This window comes from Rattus norvegicus, chromosome 7, assembly GCF_036323735.1.
Source record: "Rattus norvegicus strain BN/NHsdMcwi chromosome 7, GRCr8, whole genome shotgun sequence".
Taxonomy (NCBI): domain Eukaryota; kingdom Metazoa; phylum Chordata; class Mammalia; order Rodentia; family Muridae; genus Rattus; species Rattus norvegicus.
Genome location: NC_086025.1, coordinates 9,344,037 through 9,363,293, shown reverse-complemented (window position 1 = coordinate 9,363,293; position 19,257 = coordinate 9,344,037). Strand labels below are relative to the sequence as shown.

The following is a 19,257-nucleotide window of genomic DNA, read 5'->3' as shown; positions in this document are numbered from 1 at the left end:
TGAGGCGCACGCCTTTCATCCCAGCACTCAGGAGGCAGAGGCGGGAGGATCTCTGGCCTATAGAGGCTAACCTGATCTACAGAGCGAGTTCCAGGACCGCCAGAGTTACACAGAGAAACCCTGTCTCAAACAAACAAACTACAAACAAACATCCCTGCCCAGTGCACCCTGGGAATAGACTTAAAGAAACTTAAATAACCGTTCATGCTTAGGAAGGCCCACCGATCACGCATCTGCTGGTTTATTGGAACCAGGGTTCCCACTATGCAGTCCAGGCTAGCCTCGAATTCAGTTATCTTCCTGTCTCAGTGTGATTTTGGTGTTAATCTTCACTGTCACCTTGAGAGTGGCAGTGAATCAACAAGGAGACAAGCCCGTCTGAGAGGAAGTCTACATCTGGTTAACTGATGTGGGACCCAACCTGACTGGTGGCGCCATCGCACAAGCTAAGGTCCTGGCCTGGCTGAGTAGGAACGAGACAGAACACAAGCTGAGCCCCAGTGGTCGGTCACCTCTCTGCTTCCTGACTGAGGACCCCGCCCACCTCCGCCGCCACGCCCACCTCCCGCCGCCACGCCCTCCCCGCCAAGGTGGAGGTCAGTAACTCCCCTCCCTCTCTTAAGTTCCTTTTGTCACAGCGACAACGGGAGTCTCAGTTTCCCAGTGATTAGCCCATGGGCGCTGTGCACACGGTCCTGGGTCATCTTCCGTGGGTGCTGTGGGTCCCGAAGATGCTTAACAGAAGCCCCCCACCCCCTACATGCCAGGTACTTCCTGAGCTGGGGCAGTGTCCCCTGGAAGACATAGTCACCGTCAGGTGAGACCGTTCTTCCCTGCACATCTCTCAAGGTGACAGGCATACCTCTGAAGCAGGTCGCGGCTCCTCCGCAGGGAGTGAGTGGGTGGGTTGGGCTGTCTGAGCCCCCTTCCCTTCCCACGCTGACATGGGCACGTGGCTCAGGCACCGGTCTCCTGCAGGCTCGATATAGCAAAGCAGGGCCCTTCTTTTGTGCCACATGAAGCTGTCAACATCATCACCATAGCAACCATCTAAATATGTCACCCAGGAACACTGATTGCCGAGGCAGGGAGCAGAGGGTGACGGTTCCACTCTGGATGGGGTGCGGGGTGCAGGCAAGAGAGCGTTGACGCACCAGAGATCAGGGTGTCAGGTGACCAGGACCCAGAGCTGGCTGTGTCATGGCCATGAGTGGACAGGGCAGAAGGACAGTTGAACTTAAGGACTGAATGCCCCCCATTCAAAGTATTTTATGCGTTGGGCACCATGGTCAGGTTGAAGTCCTCCTGCCTCAGCTCCCAGGGTGCTGGAGTGACACATCCACGTCCACAGTGCCCAGTTTCCTGTTTGTTCTTGAACATTCCTGTCCCCACCCTCCAGCCGGCAGCTGGCAGGGCCCTTGCAGTCCGCTCCACTTAGCTGGAGCCCTGCGCAGTCAAGATGAGGTCTCCCTAGGGTACCAGGCACTCTTCGCGTGTGTGGGGGTATCCTGGACCCTGCCAGTGCCAGGCAAGTCCCTGGCTTCTGCTAACTCCATGCCAGGAGCTCCCCGAGTGTGACATGGCCCGGGATCCGGAGGGAAGAGCCACCCCACAGTGACAGTGTGTAGAGACGGACACTGGATAAGAAAAGAATTCAATTCTATCCCAAATGAAAAAGAGCTGGGGCCGGCAAGGTGGCGGGGTCGCCAGGCCTGATGAATGACTCAGGACTCACATGGTGGGGAGAGAATCCACACCAAGAATCACCTCTGTGTCAGGCACTCACCATGGCGTGAGCAGACATACTGCAGAAGCAGGAGACAACATGTAAAGAGAAGAAAGAGGTGCGTGGGGACCCACAGTCACCTTGCAAAGATGCCTGATGGTGAACACACACACACACACACACACACCCCATAAACATCACACATACACCACACACACATACCACACACACATGACACACACCATACACACCACACACACACCATAAACATCACACACATACACACACACCCCATAAACATCACACATACACCACACACACATACCACACACACATGACACACACCATACACACCACACACACACCATAAACATCACACACATACACACACACCATAAACATCACACATACACCACACACACATACCACACACACATGACACACACACCATACACATCACACACACACCACACACACCACACACATACACACACACCATAAACATCACACATACACCACACACACACATACCACACACACATGACACACACACCATACACACCACACACACACCATAAACATCACACATACACCATAAACATCACACATACACCACACACACACATACCACACACACCATAAACATTACACATACACCACACACACACATACCACACACACCATACACATCACACACACATACGACACACACATGACACACACACCATACATATCACAATATCACACACACACCACACACACTATACACACATGACACACAAGCTACACACCACACACATATATGACACATACCACACATACACCACTCACATGACACATCACAGACACCCACACCCACACATATCACACATCACACACACATCACACACACACACACACACACACACACACTCCAGCTTATAATCAGGGCGGCAGTGGGTGTGGGCAAATACGTGTTTCCTTTGGTTTTCCCTCGTAGTGCTGGGGTTGAACTAACCCCATGCACAGCAGAACTCACAGCAGAGAGCGACCCAGCCCCTCATTGGGAGATTCTGAGTAGAGACCTCTCTGGACAAGATCAGTAACAGAATATTGGGCAGCTCCCAGAGCTACTCGGGCCTCCTTAGCACAGGCTATGACCTTGTCTCAGGCCAACATCAAGACTGTCAAGAGAGGGCTCATCAGACCCTGACCCGCTCTACTGTCCGAGGAGAGCGGACAGGGCTATCCTAAGACCTGAGTCGTGGAGACACCTTTGCCCTGGGCTCAATTAGCTTATTCTCAATCTATTCCAAAATGTAAAATTCATTTTAACAAAAAGCAGAAAAAGAAGATGTGCAATTAGCTTCCAGAAGAGACTCTGAAATGGGAGTGTTCGGTTCCTATGACAGCTTTAATGACAGGATTATATAAAATCCAGAGAGGCTAAAAACAGAATATGCAAATTAAGAGGGGTGGGTCCAGGAAGGAGACAGCTAGGGGAGATGATCCCCCCATGCAGGGGGGCTGTGCTGGAGGAAGCTTCCTGAGCACTGAGGGTGGATCAGGGCAGCCCGGCACCCTCACCCATGAGCCAGACACTCCTGGGCCTTGTACAGGGCGCAGCTGGGACTGGACAGCAGCCGCTGTATGGGTGGAAAGAGCTAGAAAACCAGAGCCGATCTGAATTATTGAAAGGAAGAAGGTTCTGGAATGGTGGCCGTGCAAGCCCGTCATCTTAGCACGAAGGAGAGTGGGGAGGCTAAGGCAGGAGGATTGCTGTGAGTATGAGGCAGCTTGGGCAACATAGCGAGACTCTGTTTAAAGAAAATGAAGCAAGCGACAATAACTGAGCCTCATGATACAGACGGAAGCCGACTTCTTAAATAAGACGGTGACAAGGCTAGCCTCAGCCACAGAGCAAGTTCAGAACCAGCCTTTGTGTCCGAAATAAAAAGCGAAAGGGGCCAGCGAGAGGGCTCAGTATTTAAAGGAGCTTGCTGCCACAGCTGATGACAAAAGTTCAGCTCAGTCTCCAAGACAGGTCTTACTCTGTAGCCCCGACTGTCCTAGAACTCGCTGTGTAGACCAGGTTGGACTCCAAGTCACAGTGATCCTCCTTCCTCTGCCTCCTGAGGTGGGAGAGTGCCTGCCTGGTATGCATGAGGCCCTGGGTTCAAACCCTAATATTGGAAACAAACCCACCGGAGCCACTGTATTCAATAGTGCAGATTTGGTCAGAACTCAGACCAGGTCACATGTGGCCTTCGGTTTGCTCCTGCCATAGCCCCCAAGGCACAATGGCACTAGGTCCTTCACCGCTGTCTTGGGCAGGTGTGGGCGGCATCGGGAGAGCTGAGAAACAGGGACCTGGCCAGCAAAGCCACAAGTGTCTCCTCTGAGACCCTGTGGAGTGTAGTGTGGCCTCCTTGTACGTCAGAGCACCGTTTCACAGAGCAGCTTCAGCCAGAGTTCACCAGCGACGGCACAGCCCTCAGCGCGTGAAACACAAAGCCATATGCACATAGACCAGGTATGATGGCACTCGTCTGCCTGTCACCCCTGCACTCAGGGGCTGGACTGTCAGCCCCTCATACCCTCATCCAGTCCCCGGGGAGCTAATGACATGGGCCTGCGCTGGGGACCCACAGGAGTGACTCTGCAAGGTCACCCTCTGAACCTGCTGAGCTGTTGGCCCTGGCTCCCTCCGCATGGCTGGTTTTCCACAAAAGACTCTCTCATGGCAGAGTCACTGTCCCCTGGGGCCCCTCCTCCACCTGGGCTCGGCAGGGAGCTGAACACAGTTCCTAGCCCCCACTTAGCCCAGGACGATGGCGCCTGCCCCATCCTCCCTCTGTGGCAATCCGAGCCTGTCTGCGTCTGAGGCTTTAGCATTAAGTTACCAAACCTTCCAGGGCCTGACATACAGTCCTGATGGCCACCGTGATTTGTGGAGAAAGGAAGGGCTGTCAAGCCTCTCTAGTCACCCCAGAGGCTGTGGACTCTAACCTCCAGCAGCAGGGACCACGTGTGCACGTGGGCGTGTGCTTCACGTCCAGCCTGCAAGGTGACTGTGTTCCACACTATCCAGCACTCCTCTAAGCTCTAGAAGATGCCTTCAGAGGGGTGCCTGTCTGGCAAGGACAGGGTGGCTTGGCCTCAGGGCCCTGAACTTGAGGTCAGCCCCAAGCAGAGCTGGAGAGACGACTCAGTGGTTCAGGGCACTGATGGTTCCTGAAGAGGACTCAGTTCCCAGCACCAACACATCGCTAGCAACTGACCGTGACTCCGTCCCAGGGGACCCAGTGCCTCCTGGCCGCTACGGGTACTGTATGCAGCATGGCACCCAGACAGACAGACATGCAGGCAAACACCCACGCACAGGAAATAAAAAGAAATGTATGTTACATCCTGTGTACTTACACATATGTATGTAAAGGTATATTTACTATTAAAGAAGGATTGAGGCTGGGGCCCAGTGGATAGAACACTGACTTAACCTACGTGTCGCCTGGGGTTTCGTTACCCCGCATGAGGACCAAAGCACCTCGTTCTTTTTTTTTTTTTTTTTTCCCCCCCCGGAGCTGAGGACCGAACCCAGGGCCTTGCACTTGCTAGGCAAGTGCTCTACCACTGAGCTAAATCCTCAACCCCGCACCTCGTTCTTTTTCTCATGGGACATTTGAGGTTCAGGGATGTCATGGTTCATCACGATGACACGCACCACCAAGAGGTGCTATCCAGGTGGCTGTCCTTTCTTGTCCTATCTGAAGGCTTCCCACCCCCATCTCTCACTCTGCTCCAGAGCACAGGTAACTGGAGGTAAGAGACACAGAGTGCAATGCATCACCCAGGCCCGAGGAGGCTTAAGCAGGAGGAGCAGGAACTCAAGGCCAGCCTACGAGGGACATCTCAACTTCCTATATGCCCATCCCTAAAGCTAGCAACTGGTGAACTTCCCTGTAAATAGTCACCTTGAGCAACCCTTTCTCAGTGAACACCGTCATGTGACATCTCTGGAAGCAACAGACACTGGTCACGCACAATAGCCCAATTGTGCAGCCCAGCTACACAGAAAATTGGCCCAGCATCAGCGGGGCACCTGAAGAAGAGCTAAGTCTAAATCCAGACCTTTCAAAACCTTTTCAGATCTGTGTTTTGCAAGGGTAGATTTGGCTCTCAGACTTGTACAAGTACAAGTCAGCTAACACCCTGTAACACACAGCACCGGTGTTGTGGATTGAGAGGGCCTGCTGTCTGTCGTATCACAGCTCCCTAGGGTGGGACTCTTCCAGGGGTCCCTGGGTTACATGTCCGCAGCCTCTCCAGTGATAACCCCAGATATCCATAACATCCTACTTATGGATGACCCCAAAGAGCCCAAACAGAAGATCGGCTAAACTGCTCCTGGAGAGCACGCTACAATAAGCATCAAATGTTTGAATTGTTGGGAAGCTGGTGCTGCTTGTTACACAGTGTTGGCTGACTGATACAGCCCCTGAGATTCAAATCCACCCTTGTGAGACTCCCATCCTTAATGGCAATCCGGAATACACAAAGAGCTGCTCACATGTCCTTACTGTAGTATCCTCACTCCTCAGAGTTTCTCTACTTAGCCAGGCTTGAAAATTGAGCATTTTTGAGAACTCTGTTGGTTAGAAAATGACACCAGGCTGTTATATATACTGTGACACTTCTCTTAAAACAGAAGTACGCTAACACCTCCCCATCTGGTTGAGATGAGAATAAGCTTTTTAAAAATCTGGAGCTTTACACACTTGGGGACAGTCACACTATCACACGTAGAAAGTGCCATAGAGACTACGTCAGACTATGCGCAGCTGCAAACCGTCTACACAGTCTTCAATGAACCATTCTCAGACACGGTCGCAAGCGCGAAGAAAACACATCATCCCCTCCCCCAAAATACAACCAACGCATCCATACCCTTCTGGAGCACAGCGCGCCCAATTTAGCTGTGGCATCCCATTCAAGCGCCTGGGCTGTGGGAATCTTGGCTTTGTGCAATCACGGAGCTCAAGAAAACCCTCGCAAGGGACCCCAAGTCCACGTGGGTCTCATGTAGCTCAGGTTGGTCTCAAGCTGGCTACGGAGCTGAGGATGACCTTGAACTTCTGATCCTCCTGCCTCCATGCCCCATGTGCTGGAATGGCAGATGGACACCACGAAATACAGCCACAAAGAAGGACTTGGAACAGTATAGTGTCTACAGTGCCCAGGGCAGAGACAGCGGGTTAATTTAACTATTAAATATCCTGAGAATATTCTGGGAGACACGTCAGAGGTCAGCACGCTTGGAAAAAGGGTCTTCAGAAGACAACATGGCAGATTGGGAAGAGTCCTAAACTAACTGGCAGCGATTGGTCTAACAAGACAGACAAGACTGACACACAGGGGGTTGGGGATTTAGCTCAGTGGTAGAGCGCTTGCCTAGGAAGCGCAAGGCCCTGGGTTCGGTCCCCAGCTCCGGAAAAAAAAAAGAACAAAAAAAAAAAAAAAAAAAAAAAAAAGACTGACACACAGGAACAGTAGCAGAGGCTGTGAACCCACAGAAATTACAGCAGCCATAACCTGAAGACCCCGAGGCTTGCTAGGCCGGTGCTTCACCCTGACCACGCCCCAAGCCCCTCACTGTGGGGATTCTAGGCAGGGGCTTCACCCTGACCACGCCCCAAGCCCCTCACTGTGGGGATTCTAGGCGGGACTCCACCATGACCACGCCCCCAGCCCATCACTGTGGGGATTCTAGGCGGGACTCCACCATGACCACGCCCCCAGCCCATCACTGTGGGGATTCTAGGCGGGGCTCCACCTTGACCATGCCCCCAGCCCCCAGTGTTGGGGATTCTAGGCGGGGCTCCACCCTGACCACGCCCCTCATCTGCTCACTGCGGGATCCTAAACTAGGGCTCCAACCCTTACCAAGCTTCCAGCCCTGGCCTTTCAAACTGAGGAAATAAATTTCTGCAGTTTTGAGTGCCCTCAGACTGTGCTCCTGAACAGGGCATCTGCTGTGGTTTGGAGATGTGGCTTCCGCTTCACCCACTGCGGCTCATGTGTGGATGGCTTGTTCTCAAACTGATGGTACTGAGGGTAGGTAACGGGATCACGGCAGCACTCGTTTCATCCGTGGGTGAACCCATCGATCAATCATAGGCGAATGGGCTGTCGGAGGCAGAGCCTGGATGGAGGAAGTGGGCAGTGGAGGAAGTATCTGGCTCGCCTTACACTCCATCACAGTAGAAGCCAATGAGCCTAGAGTCCTGAAGCCACGAGGAAACCTAGCTGTCTGTCTCAGGCTTGGCACAGTGGCCGATCCACACTAAGCACCCTGTATAACCCCTCCATCGATGGCCTTTCCCGATGCCTCTCCTGGGTAGATTCCCACAGCCCCACACAGCCCCACACAGCCCGTGGGGCCCAAAGAGCGTTGACAGCACTGATCCTGCACCCCGAGTTCCAGGCTCTGCAGCTGGAGGGGGTGATTTTCACGAGGGACACAAGGGAGACACACTCAGACATAGAGATCTCACATTGATGTCCCCAAAGCACCCCCCCCCCCCCGTCTCTCACTCTTGAATTACTGTCAGTTCTGAAGGGAGGGACAGATCTGTGTCACTGCCCCAGAGGAAACAGAGCCACTTAATTACTTCTCTAGCCATGCTGCCCGCCCGGGACCCTGGTCCATGTCCCCAGTTGGGGGAGGACCTGGCCTGAGTCCAGGTCTGTGCCTCTGAGTCAAAGGTGACCAGAGATATTGTCATTCTAGGGAGCTCCTTGCACAGAGTGGGTCTTGAAAGCAGAGACAGTGAGTGCTCAGGACCCTGCAGGACCTGAGATGCCACAGCCTTAGGAGGTTTGCATGCCACAGTCCAGGCCTTCCATCACGGCCCTCAGCCTTCATCAGGCCACCTTCCCCATCCCAGAACCGAAGCATCACTAATGGCCCCTCCGGTTTCTAAAGGAGTCCTGCTGCAGCTTCTACCTGTGGGTCCCTTAATCCTGTCACTGGTTTAATAAGTATTAACATATTAGATATACAGGGGCTGGAGAGATGGCTCAGTGGTTAGGAGCACTGACTGCTCTTCCAGAGGTCCTGAGTTCAAATCCCAGCAACCACATGGTGGCTCACAACCATCTGTAATGAGATCTGATGCCCTCTTCTGGTGTATCTGAAGACAGCGACACTGTACTCATATATAATAAATAAATAAACCTTTAAAAAACATATTAGATATACAATAGTCATATTAACTTATTACAGGGGCACAGTTTCAATCTGTCAGAGTAGCCCAGGCTGGCCTTGAACTCAGAGACCCGCCTACCTCTGCCTCCCGAATGCTGGGACTAAAGGTGTGTACCATGAAACCCATCTTATATTTTACTTCCTTTATATCTTGCTCTCTTGAGTTCTATTTCCTGAGAGCACAGTAGTCATCCCCTCAGACCACATCTTCACTTCTCTGTCAACTTCCTTCCAATGATCCCGATGTTCCCTGGAGTCTCCCGCTTGGACATTTCTTCTCATGGAATTGCATAGTCAAGTAGCCTGGGTCTCTCCACCGAGCTGGCCAGTGAGCCCAGTGATCACCCGTGTCTGCCCTTTTTTTTTTTTTTTTAAAGATTTATTTATGTATTATATATAAGTACACTGTAGCTGTCTTCAGATACACCAGAAGAGGGCATCGGATCTCCCTACAGATGGTTGTGAGCCACCATGTGGTTGCTGGGAATTGAACTCAGGACCTCTGGAAGAGCAGTCGGGTGCTCTTAACCGCTGAGCCATCTCTCCAGCCCCATGTCTGCCCTTCTAATGCTGGGATCACAGACATGTGAATTCACACCCAGCCTCTACATGGGTGCTGGGGTTTGAACCCCAGCAACCTGTGCAACTCAGGTGCCTTAAGCACTTGTGCCATCTCACTGGCCCCCAGGACCTGCTCCGCCAGTGCTGCAAAGGTTCCATCAAGACAAACTGACGGGGCACATAGCCACTTCCATTGTGGGGACAAAACACAAGCAGAGACAAATCTCTGGAACTGGCTGGTTCCACAGGAGTAGGGGCACAGAGGACAGAGAGGGGAATTCAAGCCCGAGGTTGAGAATTGGGTGGAAAGACAGGGCTACAATGGTCTCATCTTTACAGAGACCCCAAAGCTGCAAGCCACCTCAAAAGACCCACTGATGTACAAAGAAAACTCCAGGGGTTAAAGACAACACAATCTGTGGCTAATGGCCCCACTGGGCACTTCCTTCTGTGTTCTCAGACCAAGTAAGATAAAAACACTCACCCTCAAACAATAAACAACAACAATCTTGTATCCATGGCCCCAGCGAGGGATAGGGAGTATGGCCTGCAGGAAGAAACGGCCCTTTAAAAAACTTCAAATGCATGAGCGAACCCACACAACCAGCGCTCCACACAATGGAAGAGCATCAGGCTGGAAAGCAACGGCCCCAAGGTGCACTCTTAGCCTTTCGAAGGGATCCTGTGGATCAACTGGGAAAGCTCTTGGCACAGACCAGCGGAGTCCAGGGACTCAGCACCAATGAGGCCCAAGAAAACCCCCCAGACACCCCAACTGAGGATGCTAGTACCATAACCAACCACTGTGGGTTGACATGAAGGAGACTGGGAAACTGAAGGGGCTCTGGCCACCCCTTTTATCTGGCCAAGTAGTACTCCCTCTCAAACTCCTGCTTGGAGTTATAGGCCCCAGACCCACCTCTCTGCCCCAAAGCGATTATCCTGTTAGGTTAAATATTGTTCTGCATGCGTGTAGATGGTCTATACTCAGTGCCCTGCACACATATGGAGGCTGGAGGATGATGCTGGGTATCTTCCTCTATCTCTCTCTGCCTTGTTTCCTTGCTTCCTCACTGAACCCAAAGTGAGGCTGGACTTCAGCAAGCTCCCCTGTCTGGAGTGCCACAGTGCTGGGGTCACTGGGGTCTGTGTGGCCATGCATGGCTTATATGAGGGTCCCTGAGATTTGAACTTGCGTGCTCATGCTGTGCAGTAAGCAAGACAGAGCCTCCCTCAGCCCTATTTTGGGTTTTAGACAGGATCTCATCATTGTAGCTCAAGCTGGAACTCACAATCCCCCTGCCTCAGAGACCCAAGTGTTGGGATGACAGGCAAGTCAATGCCCCATTCCTAGTGTGACCCTTAGGCACACTTGCACACACACACACACACACACACACACATGCACACCACACACACATGCACACCACACACCACATCACACCACACATACATGCACACCACACACACAACACACATGGGCAACACACACACACAGCACACACATACACCACACACACATACACACGCACACCACAACACCACACACACACACACACACACACACACGTGCGCGCGCGCTCACTCGTCCAATCACATGATCTGGGACTTGGCATGGGTACTGAGAACAGAACAGGCTGACAAGGCGCCTTTGTTGGACTGGGAAGGAAAGAACGTTCTCAGAGCAGAGGGCAGCAGGAGCAGGAAGCTCCACTTGGCTGGGGGTGGGGTATGGAGGAGGCAGTAGGGTCAGGGTCCTCAGGCGGACCGACCGCCGAGGTCCTAGTGAGACTAGGAAGCTGATCTCCGATCTGCGTATTAGCCACCATCGACTAAACCCAGCAAGAGGCTGTGGCTCTGAGCTCCGGGGCTTTGGGATGAAAAGGACCAGCACAGGGAAATGGATAAATTCACACCTTCACCTCAGAAAGAAAAGAGAGAAAGGCCTCAGACCAGTATAGTAAGTTATTATGACCAGGACAAGCTCACTTCAGAACAAGTCAGTAGCAGTCCAGGTGTCTACGAATGTATGGTGGAAATACAGCATGGTTGGTCCACACAGCAGAGCACCACAGTGAGCTGGAGCTCGGCTCTGAGGAACGCAAGGACATGGAACTCAGTGAGGTAGAGACCAGGGCAGAAGGCCGCACAGCCTGCGACTCCATGATGGGAATGTCCAAACCAGGAGAAAGCGGAGCCTGGAACCGTGTCTGTGGGTGCTGGGCTGGGGCGGCACAGGGTTGCCGGTAGAAGACATCTTCCTGGGGTGAGAACGTGGTATTAGCCTGTCATGTACAGATCATGGCTGCACCTGGAGACGAGCCCAGGAAAACCCTGAATTATTGTGCTTAAAATGTTGAATTTTAAAATATGCAAATCAGACACGAATTTAAAACAGGAAAAGCGATCAGATTATCTACTTTCCAGAGTCCTCAGGAAGAAGTTGGCAGGTGTTTTAAAAGGCTCTCCGATGTCCCATCCCCAGCCACCAGAGGAGACTAAGACAGGACCGGTCCTCCCAGGATCCAGGGAGAAAGTGGCCAGACCACAGGGAGGGGGAGACCCGAGGGAGCAGATTGAGGTGTCTCCTACTCAGTCACAAATGGTGGCTTTTACCTCCCAGTGTGGGAGCGGGAAGGAGGCAACAGAAATGAGTCCTCCATCCAGGCCTCATTGCCACAAGCACCTGGAATTGCCAAGGTGAGACAATAAAGGACTCAGGCGTGGGACAATCTTCCACAGAAGAGAAGCCAGCAAGGGGTGACTTGCCAAGCCCCTGTCATATAGTCACAGCAGCCAGAGAGAAAACAAAAGGGTCTGGACTTTCAGCCCACGTCAACCACAACGGATGCTGCAGTGGCTAGTGGCTGTGGCAGCCATTCTTTCTAGAAAGTTCTAAGGTCTCACTGTGTAGCCCAGGATGGCCTGGAACCCACTAAGTAGTCCAAGCTGGGGGCTGGGGATTTAGCTCAGTGGTAGAGCGCTTACCTTGGAAGCGCAAGGCCCTGGGTTCGGTCCCCAGCTCCGAAAAAAAGAACCAAAAAAAAAAAAAGTAGTCCAAGCTGGCCTCAAAGTCACAGAAATCCACCTGCTTCTGGGATTATGTTATATTTATGAGGTACTGGGGACAACACCGGGGGCCTGGTGCATGCTGAGACGTGTCCCCAACCCAGTGAGCATCATTCCAGTCGCTATTTCTAGACACAAAGAAAAAACCTGTGACAACGTCTTGCGGGGGCAGCTTTCTTTCCTGTTACTACTTGGTGTGCCAGAGCAAACGACAGTTCTGTGCCGTGTGGACAAAGATGGGCACCCCACTGGGCACAACGGACTCACCAGGGGACCCCAAGGATCCTTCACGAAAGAAGCTGTGGGTGTGGGCAGACTTCGCTCAATCACTCACAATTTCAAAGTCACACAGAACTGGGTGTGATGACCACTCCATTAAAGTCCAACACTCAGGAAGCAGAGGCAGGGGGATCTCATTGAGTTCCAGGCCAGTCTGGGCTACACAGTGAGACCCTGTCTCAAAAAAGGAAGGAAGGAAGGAAGGAAAGAAGGAAGGAAGGAAGGAAGGAAAGAAGGAAGGAAGGAAGGAAGGAGAGAAGGAAGGAAGGAAGGAAGGAGAGAAGGAAGGAAGGAAGGAAGGAAGGAAGGAAGGAAGGAAGGAAGGAAGGCAGGCAGGCAGGCAGGCAGGCAAGCAAAATGAAAGAAATCGGAGTGTGGGCAATCTACACAGGGCCAAGTGTGGTGACCCCTACCTACCCTGTCACTCAAGAGAGAGACAGGAACAGGAGAGAGAGGTAGCCTAGGCTACAAGGAGAGCTTGTTTCAAAAACAAAACTGGACAGGCCACCTGGAAGAACTAGGTGTCATAACAAATGCCTTGTAATCCCAGCAGTGGCGAGCCTGAAGAAGGAGGATGAACATGGCTTTCAGCCCCAGTGCCTCCCTGGGGGATTCTAGGCAGGTGCTCTCCACCCCTGGGCTCTGTCCCAGTCCACACCCTGCCAACCTGGCTGCATAGATCACAGATTTCCTTGTCTCTGGGCTACGGGCTCTGGGCCTGTTCATTCTCTGTGGGACGCTCTGGGCCCCTCGAGGTGCTGTGCAGTCTTAGGCTATACCCTGCGCACCAGGACCTCCCGGATTTAAAGCAGCTACACATGTCCCTGGATGTTACCCAGTGTTCCCTGCACAACGGAGTCACCCAAGCTCAGAGACAATCTTACACTAAACTGCAGGCTGACTGTGGCGATTTTGAGACAGCATCTCACTATGCATTTGTGGCTATCCTGGAACTCACAATGTAGCCTAAGCTAGCCTCAAACTTTCCATTTCTCGGACTCAGTTTCTTAAGGACTGGGAGACCATGCCTGCCGCCACCAGGGTGAAGGGCACCCCAAGACGGTATGGTGGGGGTCGAGGGGGATTCCCTGTAGTCTTTCTATGACAGCTTGCACTAGGATGGGCTTAACACACACCTTCTCTGGCCAGTACTGCAGGGAACCTACCTAGGGCTAGCTGCCATTTCCCTCACTGGGGTGGGGTGGGTTGGGGGAACTGAAGAACAGCAGGTGACAGACAGAAGCAGAGTCCCAAAGCCACTGAGAGCACTAGACCTGTCTGCAGCTGCAAACCGGTGAGCTTGGTGCCTGGTTCCCTGACACTTGGTCACAGTTTCAGTATAACAAGAGATCCCCCAGCCCTGTCAACCTCTCTCCCACCTCATCCCCCATCCTTACCCCAAACCCCACAGTGGAGAGCCACCCACACACCTTAACACTATTGCCCCTAACACTCCCACAGGAAGATTCTGAAACAACCAGTCAGCTATGAGATTGTGCACCCCAAGATTTAAACCTATGTACCCTGAGTCCCTGAGAGGGACACACAGGTACCTCCCCTGCTCCATGTTCTTGTTTCCAAGGTGTTCGTACCATGTGCAAACAGACAGCAGACAAGTAGTGCCACACTCCTCCCGGACTGCACCCCACCCCTCCTGGACTGTACCCCACTCCTCTCTCACTGCATCCCACTCGACTGTACCCCACTCCCCCCTGACTTCACTCCACTCCTCTCTGACTGCACCTCATGCCTCCCCTACCGCACCCCACTCCTCTCTACACCTCATTTCTCGCTAATTGTACCCCACTTCTCCTGACTGCACCCCACTCCCTTGACTGCACCCCACTTCTGTCACCTCACCCCATACCTATCTGACTGCACCCAACTCTTGTCTGTCTGTACCCCACTCCTCTCTAGCTGACTGCACCCCACTCCTCCATAACTGACTGTAACCCATTCCTCCCTGATTGCACCCCACTCCTCTCTGCGACCCAACTCTCTCTGACTGCACCCCACTCTTGTCTGACTTCGCCCCACTTCTCTAGACTGCCCCCGCCCTCTCTGAGGCAGCCCACTCCTCTCCTACAGACCCGGACTCTCTTCAGCACGCCCGAGCTCACCTGCCTCCCGCCAGTGTCTCAGTAGCCGCGCTGCCAAACGCACCGCGGGGCCTAAAGAGGGCTCTTCCATGGGGCGGGGTTCCCCGTGATGAGGGCGGAGCCTCTGTAGCATTCGGACCAATCAGAAGCCAAGATGGCGGAGGTTGGTCCAGAGGAGGAGCCTTGGGCCGAAAGTCTGGTAGGCTTAGCTTTGCGGGGGAGCAGGGCGGGGCTTTGGGCACGAGTGGGCAGGGCAAAACCAGCAATGGCACCTTCACGGGCCATTCACAAGCTGGAGGGCGGGGTTATGTTTCTAAAGACTGGCAAGCAATGGCGCAGTGGGAGGGGCCTCTCTGAGGAGACTGCCTAATCTTAGGCCTGTGTTATGTCAGGCGTTCTGTTTTGGCTTTTCAGTTTATTTTATTGGCGTGTATTCATTGTACAGCATAATGGGTTTCATTATGACATTTGCATACATTTATATCCCATATTCATCCTCCGTGCATCATTTTAGCAATAAGAAAACACCAACTAAACTCCCCATCTCAGCCCACATCTAACAAGACAGCAGGGGCCAGTTAGAAAACCCAGGAGATGGGGTTGGGGATTTAGCTCAGTGGTAGAGCGCTTGCCTAGGTAGCGCAAGACCCTGGGTTCGGTCCCCAGCTCCGAAAAAAAGAACCAAAAAAAACATGCTAACTCAAGCGTGTCTGTATTGATTCCTTTGGGGTTGGGGATTTAGCTCAGAGGTAGAGCGCTTGCCTAGCAAGTGCAAGGCCCTGGGTTCGGTCCCCAGCTCCGAAAAAAAAAAAAAAAGAAAAAAGGAAAGAAAACCCAGGAAAGCCAGGACCGACCGGGAAGCTCACTTGTGGTTTTCCCCAAGTAGGGACCCAGGATAGAAAGGAACTATTAATTTTTCATTTGCTTGTTTATTTATTTTTTTTCTGCATTCCGATGTTTATCTCCAGTTTTTTCTATTCTCTCTGTTACTTGGGTTTTTTGGGTCTTGCAGTACTGGGCTTGGGTTATACCTTCAGCCATCTTTTTTTGTCTTTTATTGTCAGACAGGGTCACAGTATACCCAGGCTGGCTTTGAATTCACTGTGTAGCTTAGGATGACTTTGAACCTCCAGTGGGTGCAGGGGCACCAGGGAATCATGCTGGGAGCCCTAGTCCATGGGTCTGCATTCTCCACAAGTTCTCTTGGTGACCTCAGAGACATCTGGAACATTCCTGCAGATAGCAGTTGTCCCAGGGAAAGACCAGGGCAGCCCCTCAGTGGGTGACCTCAAGATTCTGGTCTGGAGAGACATTCTATGACAGGCAGTCTGCTGGCTTGGCTCCCTGGGCTCATGTCACACACACACACACACATGCACATGCATACATGCACACACATACATGTACACACATACATACACGCACATGCACACACACATGAGTGCCCCCACCACACACATCCACGAACACATGCACAGACAGACACACGCATGCACATGCACACATGCACACACACACACACACACATACATGCACAAACACTACATTTCGTGTTGTATAGAGAAAGCCCAGTACCTTCCTACAGCTCTCTTCCTTTCCAGACTGGCACATTACATCCAGGCTGTGTCTGGACCCTACTACTGTAGAAACCGGAGTCATGGTTTGTAGTCCGCCTGGTAATGTTGGAACTCCATATCCTTTAAATAACTCAGATGCAGACTTGGGCTATGTTCCAGCACTTGAGAGAATGAGGCAGAAGGATTGCTCTAAGTTTGAGGTCAGGTTGGGCTACATGGTGAGTTTGAATCCCCTGTAAGCTACATGAGACCCTGTTTCAAAAACTAATGCTGGACAGTTCGCTCAATGGTTAAGAGCACTAGCTGATCTTCCAGAGGTCCTGAGTTCAATTCTCAGCACCCACATGGTGCCTCACAACTGTCTCCAGTTCCAGGGGATCTGACACCTTCACAGAGACACGCACACAAGCAAAACACTAGTGCACATAAAATTTACATAAGTAAATAAATAAATACAAACATTAAGAGGGGCAGGCGAGGTACTGCAATAGGAAAAGTATCTGCCGCCAAGTCTGAGAGCCCGAGTTCCATCTCCGGGAAGACCAAACCACTACGTCATTACGTCCTCTCATCAGCACACACATACTGGAGCGTGTGTACATGAGCGCGCGGGCACACGCATACAAAAATTTCCCAAATGTAATTCAAAATAAGATCCACAAAAATTATGCTTTTACGACATGCGATTGACTCTAAGTCGATCCAGAAGGCCGCACTGCGCCCAATGGCCATCAGGGGGAGCGCTGGAGCTGCCCGCCATGGACACACCCCCTTCCTCTCTGTCCTGAGCTCGTTAGGCTGCCCCAGACTAGTCCAGTTATTCACTTTATGTGTACGGATGTTGTGCGTACATGCACGTGTCTGTGCGCGCACCGTGTGTGTGTGTGTGTGTTTGTGTGTGTGTGTGTGTGTGTGTGTGTGTGTGTGTGTGTGTGTGTATGTGTGTGTGTGTACACGAGACACCATACGCAGATTATACAGAACTGGAAATGGCATCCAGGGCTTCATCCACAGCAGGAGAGCACGGCCAAACTTCATATTATTATATGAAAGATAAACACACCATTGCTTTTCCGGCCTCCCACTGGAGGATTCTCGACTGAGGCTCTACCCCTGAACACGCCCCCAGCCCCTCACTGGGGATTTTAGGCTGGGGCCCCACCCTGAGCACGTCCCAGCCCCTCAATGGGAGATTTTTTTTTCTTTTTTTCGGAGCTGGGGACTGAACCCAGGGCCTTGCGGTTGCTAGGCAAGCGCTCTACCACTGAGCCAAATCCCCAACCCCTCAATGGGAGATTTTAAGCGGGACTCTACCCACGACCACACCCCCAGCCCTTGGTATGTATGGTTTTTTTTTTTTCCTTTGTTTTGTTTTCTCTCATTCTGGTCTTTATTTCTATGGTTCTGTGAGGCTTATATTTTGGGGTTTTTGTTGTTGTTGTTTGTTTGTGTCTGCGTAGGCACTGGTGGATATGCCCATGGCAGAGGCCAGTGGAGGGTGTTGGTGTCCTCCTCTTTGACTCTATGCCTATATCTTCCAGTCAGGGTCTCTCCCTGAACCTGGATCTCATGTTTTCTATCCTAGGCTAAAAGTGGAGTGATGCTTTTTCCTCAGCTTTCTTGGCTAGGGTTACAAGGAATCCTGGCTTGTTACAGGGAGCTAGGAAGTGAACTTTGGTTCTTTACAAGAGCTGCAAGCATTTTTAATCACTGAGCCACCCCTCCAGCCCTTGTTGTTTCTGTTGGATTCCTGGCAATGTGCCTCCCTATTTGGCCTCCAGTGCTGGGATTAGAGGCAGGGGCGGGCAGCCATGCTCAGTTGTATGTGGTGACTGAAGGTGAGGGGCTGAAAGGCAGGCGCCCTGCCTGTGCATGCTGTGGCTGTGCCTGGTATCCAGGTCAGAGCCAGGTATACAGTGGTGCCATTACACACAGTGAATGGGCAAATGCTTACCCAATCTGTCCTTCAAATGGCAGAGGGGAGCTTGGGGAAGGGAAGGACTGGGCAGAAGACATGGAGAGATATCAAGTGAAAAGCTGAGCTACTGAGACAGAATCCAGGCAGCCTTGCAAGGCCCAGAGGAGGACCAGACACTGTTTTCATGGCCCAGGAAGCTTATTCCTGACCTTGGCTGTGACATCCGCTGCATCCCACCCCATTCCCCCCCCCCCATGCCCATCCTCCATTTCCAGCCCTCACCTGCAGCGGGCAACTCACAACCCCACAGAAGCCACGAGGCACAGGGGAGGCAGGATCCACATGTTTATTGCAGGAAGACAAGGTCTACAAGAGAACGTACACAGACCCCACATGGGACGGGGCTCCCACATGCGGGGGGCAGGGGTGGGTCACAGCAAGCGCCTGGCGGGGTCCCCAGCACCAGAGATGCCTGGGCAGGTTGGCCAGCAGCCAGGGTGGGCTCCAGCCTCCCCTGCCACCCAGCCCGATTCTCCCCAGGATGGGCAAGGCTGGCCAGGAGAGGCCTGGGGTGGCCCAGAGATTGTGCTATCAGGGTGTGTCCCTGAGAAAGGGCTGTGACCCCCTGTCCAGCCAGGAGCCACTCCCGAGGCTTGGGAGCAGGTGGCAGCTATGGGGGCCCTGGACTGGCTGGGGGTCAGGGCTCAGCTAAGCTCAGGCTCAGGCTTCAGGCTGTGACCTCCCTGTGCCTGACACAGAGAAAGGAGCACAGTGAGGTCTGG

General features: G+C 52.6%; 1 protein-coding gene across 5 annotated transcripts in view; it reads right to left on the bottom strand.

Annotated features, from left to right (window-relative positions):
- Positions 1 to 15,146, bottom strand: part of Gng7 (G protein subunit gamma 7) — a 63,777-nt gene extending 48,631 nt beyond the window's left edge. For 2 of the 5 annotated variants that reach the window (XM_039079814.2, XM_039079815.2), the window contains exon 1: positions 863 to 7,223. The gene's annotated coding sequence lies outside the window, so the exon portion shown is untranslated. Of the gene's footprint in view, positions 1 to 862; positions 7,224 to 10,017; positions 10,081 to 15,001 lie in introns of those variants that run through there. The other 3 variants (XM_039079813.2, XM_017595070.3, XM_039079812.2) reach the window with 3 other exon arrangements.
- Positions 15,147 to 19,257: the final 4,111 nt, after the last annotated feature.